Genomic DNA, 4972 nt, shown 5'->3' with positions numbered 1-4972 from the left:
TTCTACTACAGAGTTCCATGAAGAATTGTCCCAACTCTGCAATAAGTCAGGACGGCCCAATCCTATAACAAGAACATGTAAAACCCTTTGAAGTGGGACGTGGCAGTCATGAGTTTTCAACCCTTGTACCTAGTTTCCATCTGCACTAGATCTCCTTTCAGGGTTGGAAGCAAATCCATGTGGGAATCTCACACATGGCAGGACCTTACAGAATTCTTTTCTTTTTACCTCGTCCATCACGTACACAGCTGGTGCCATATCCCGTGATGCACCATCATCATCCACCTGGAAATCCCTTCTGATACTGTTGGGGATATAACTACTAAGTATAAACCGCCCAGAAGGGGCCGGTTTATGCTCATCCGTATTGAAGCCCATGAAGACAAGGAGTATGGTGCTCTACCATTGAAGCTTAGAGGCCCAGGGCCCAAGGGTGGTTTAGAGCCCATAAACGTAAACCAGTATGAGATGTGTAAACTTGTGTTGTAAGTTAGGAAAGGTAGAAACCGAGCCGGACACGTGTATGAGCCGGCCTCGGTGTTCTGTAAACCGCCGGGTGTCAACCTGTGTATATAAAGGGATGACTCGGCGGTGGTTCAGGGACAAGAAACAACAACTCGAGAGATAGGTAAAGCGGATTCGCTCCCTGCTCATCGAGACCCCATCAATTCCACCACAACTGGATCGTAGGCTTTTACCTTCACCGCAAGGGGCCGAACCAGTATAAACTCCCCGTGTCCTTTGTCCGGCTTAACCACTTTTTGCTAATCTCGTTGCGATGGCTCAACGACTAAGTCCTCTTGCTAGTACATCTGACGTGTTAATTCCACGATAGTTGGCACCCACCGTGGGGCTATCGCACGATGGTTTCAAGTTCTTAAAGGGCAACTTTGAAGGACTCAAGGGATACGCGGTTGGCCGAATGACCAAGAGTCGTCCCGGCAAGCTCTACATGTACAACGCAGGATGGGGCACCAAGGTCGGCTAAATTGACTACGGGTACCGGGTCCCCTTTCGCGGAATTCACGTTTTCATCAGCAAGATCGGCGAACCGGGCCCTGAGCTCGTAATCTCCACCGACCTCGTCGAGATGGCTCAGCATGCGAGTCCTGCCCGGGTTCAGCCTGCCGTGAAGCGTGCGTTTGTAGGATTCATCCATGGTGCAGGATCTGAATCGGTGTCGAACCGGTGAGTCATTGTACGAATTGCAAGACAGATGGATTGGGGGCTGTTCCGATGGCGACAGTATTCCGGACCACTTTGAACCGCCGAACCGGGTTACAATCTTCATTGCCGGTACACAACCCACGTTGGAATCTTCATCTGCAGCAGCAATGATTTCCGGATCAGCAGCCGGGGCAGGAGGCCCTGCGCGCCGGCCGGCTCAAGTTCTTTCTGGTTTGTTGGATGCTTGGACGACATTGCTAACTGTGATAGTTACCCCGGAGACTCAGGATCAACATAACGTGGAGGTTACAAAACTTAGGGATCAGATAACTCAGGCCAAGGAGGACTTGGCGGCTGAGGAAGCCAGGATGACTAAAGAACGGGCCGCTTTAGACGCCCAGTCACAGCAGATCCAGGCGCAGAATTACCGGCTTATATTGGATCAGAACGCGTCAAACGAAGTGCTGAGGAGGAGGCACCAATCTCATCTGCCGCCGGTTTACGAAGGAATGAATCTCTTCAATACACTAGGGGCCGGGCCAAGTGATCCGGCAGCAGTAAACCGGACTGAGGCACCTGGGACCGGAGCTCTGGGTCAGCCACGGGTGATGGACACATCTTGACGGACGGATAACCCGCCGCAATACATACCAACGCTGCCAGGTCACTTCTCTAGCCCTTTGGATAACATGATTGCCGCGGCGTCTTGTTTGGCAGCTATTCCGATCGAGGGTGACACTAGCGGTGGTTGAAACACGACGGGCTAGTGTTCTTCTTCAAACCGCCATGGTGCAATAGCAGGCTTATTCATATAGTCGAGACATGATACATTCAACACCCCGTCCGAGCAAGAGTTACAGCAGGCACATTGACGAACCGGCTATGTCAAGCAGTGCACGGCACCGTGACCCTCCTAGAGGGCCTAATCCGGCGCGCGGTGGTATGAATGCTCAGGATGTGGTAAACAATGGCAGAGCCCGACGAGAGGCAGAGTTAGCGGCACAGTTGGTAGCTTAGTACCCAAATCATCAACCCGCTCTGGTTCAACCAGCGGCATCAGTTGAACGTGGATTGGCTTTTAGCTCTTGGGGAGTGCCGTGCCTCACCCCGGCTCTATGTAATGTGCGGCTACCCAAGGATTTCAAGGGTCCGCGTAAGGTGCCTAATTATACCGCCGATCAACCCCCCGAGGCGTGGGTTGAAAGTTATGAGATGGCAATGGAGATGCTGGATGTGGATGAAGCGGCATGTGCAAAGTAATTCACCATGATGTTAGACAGAACGACTCGCACCTGGCTGAAGAGTCTGCCCGTTAACTCGATCAGTTCATGGGACGAGTTGAAGGCTCAGTTTATAGTGAATTTCAAGGATACGTTCAAACAACCCATGTCCATTGTGGATCTGGCTACTTGTGTCCAAGGAGAGAACAAATGAACAACTCATTGGGTGCGCCGGGTTTCGGAAATCTTGCATTCATCGGACCGCATCAATGCTGATTCGGCGATTATAACGTTGGAGGGCAATTGCCGGTTTAAGTCGCTGAAGATGAAATTGGGACGGCTCAAGCCTCATTGCAATGATATGGGAACGCTCATGGCAGCTCTGGTTAAGTATGCTAATTCTGATAACACCAAGGATCCCGAGTCTGATGAAGAGAAGTTGGAGAAGGGAAAGAAAAATGTCGGCGCAAAAGGACAGCATAACTAGACTGGCCATGGGAATAACGGTAAGCGCAAGGCAGACAACAATTCTGATTTTGTGGCTAACACCACTATTCAGGGCAATAATCAGCGCCGTAAGGATAAACCGCCCCCGTGGGGTGGAGGATCAGGGATGAATCTAGAGCGTATGTTGAACCAGCCTTGCCCAAAGCACGGGATGCAAGAAAAACCGGCTACGCATTTATGGAAAGATTGCTTCATTATGTGAGAGTTCAAAATTTTAGACCTCTTCCGGTATGATCATGGACCGTCCGGCGGATCAGGACCCGGGTTTCACGGACCGGGTTATGGTGGGGGTAATTCCGGTTCAGGTTTTGAGGGTAACCATGGTGGACAGGGCAATCAAGGCAATCAGAGCAACCAAGGTGGTTATAATCAGCAGGGGAATCAGCAACAGCAGCAGTCGGGTTATCAGAGGAACCCGAAGCAGTTAAATGGTGGACAGTATCATGTCTTCACTACTAGTCTGTGCAAGCGCGATCAGAAGCTCCATAAAAGGGCAGTAAACTCTGTTGAACCGGCGGTGCCCCATTATCTGCGCTGGTCTGAATAGCCTATTGTGTGGAGTCGGGAGGATCATCCACCCCGGGTTGATAATTCTGGTCATCTAGCATTGGTGGTTGTCGGATTTCAGGTTCCGGCAGACCCTTGAGGTTCGAACACTGGGGTGCGCGCGGAGATTCAACCCTCTACCGACTCGCTCCTCGCCGAATCGCTAGGACCTAAACTTCCAAACTTAACAGCACAAGAGACACAAGATTTATACAGGTTCAGGCCACCATTGTGGTGTAATACCCTACTCCGGTGTGTGGTGTGTTGGATTGCCTCTTGGGCTTGATGATGAACAATACAAAGCAGAACAGCCTCGCGAGGGTCTGTTCTTGGCTGGTACGATGAACTGCTAGGAGGGGTTCAATCGGTCTATCTACTAGTTTCTTGATGAAGATCCAGATGCCTCTACCCCAGGGGTGGCTAGTCCTATTTATAGGCAAAGGCCCTGGGCCTCTTCCCAAATATTGAACGGGAAGGGAGCCAACAATTGGCCATTTTGAATGGGAACAGCGGGTACACTTATCCTGACTAAAGTTGGTCCTTGCCTGTTAAAGGCTCTGGTGATGACGCCGGCTTGGGCTCCACAATGACTTCCTTCCTGCTGTTGGTCTGGTCTTGGTCTTGTTGCACCGAAATGGATGCCTTTGCTTGATACTCTCGCCTGCGCTTGCTCCCTTTGCACCAAAGAGGAAAGGAGGACACTGCGCAGGCTGGCGCCCGACTGGCGCCCTTCGTCGTCATGGCTTGCGTCATGGGCACCTCGCAAGGTACCCTGCCTTGAACTCTCCGCCTCCTCATGAGCCTGCCTGATGAGGCCGTGCCTGAGGAAGCTCCTTGTCGCCCGCCCCGCGAGGCTTGGTCCCTCGCGAGGGTCATGAGCTTGCGTTGATGAAGATGGGTTGTGCTGGGCCTCCTTCGAGCCACGTCACAGGCCACAGGCAGGCAAGTCTGGGGACCCCCGTTCCCAGAACGCCGACAGTAGCCCCCGGGCCCATGGCGCGCCCGAACTTGGCCGAGCAGAGAGGCGAAAGGGCAAGTGCGAAGCGTCGCGGGCCCTAATAGCCTGCGGCCTTGGGCACCACGTGGCGGTTGATTGGACGTTTGCGGCACTGCTTCCCCACGACGCCTCGGTAACCGCTCAGATTCGACAAGTCCCTGCATGCAAAGAGGGTCATGATTACCGGTGATCGTGGAGGCCGACGGTTGGTCTTCGCCGGCTATAAGTACGGAACGGTGCACGCCCTTCCAATCTATCCTTCTGCTTCTCCTCCTTCTTGCTCCGTCTTGCTGCAATGGCTCCGATTCGCCGGTTCTCCGCGGAAGAGAAGGGAAAGGCTCCCCAAGAGGATCCTGATCCGCTTCCCCCGAAGAAGCGGCTTGCTCTCTGGTGTCCGGGCGAGGACACTCGCCAGGAAGCGTCAAGACCCTGGTGTGAGCGGCCGCCACCAGGGTTCCCTCTTCCCTTGTACGCGCACACCGGCGGCTCTGAAGGAGTCGGCGCCGAACGCCTCGAGCGGCGCCACCGACGACGT

This window comes from Triticum aestivum, chromosome 6B, assembly GCF_018294505.1.
Source record: "Triticum aestivum cultivar Chinese Spring chromosome 6B, IWGSC CS RefSeq v2.1, whole genome shotgun sequence".
In the NCBI taxonomy this organism is placed as follows: Eukaryota; Viridiplantae; Streptophyta; class Magnoliopsida; order Poales; family Poaceae; genus Triticum; species Triticum aestivum.
This window is presented reverse-complemented; position numbering follows the sequence as displayed.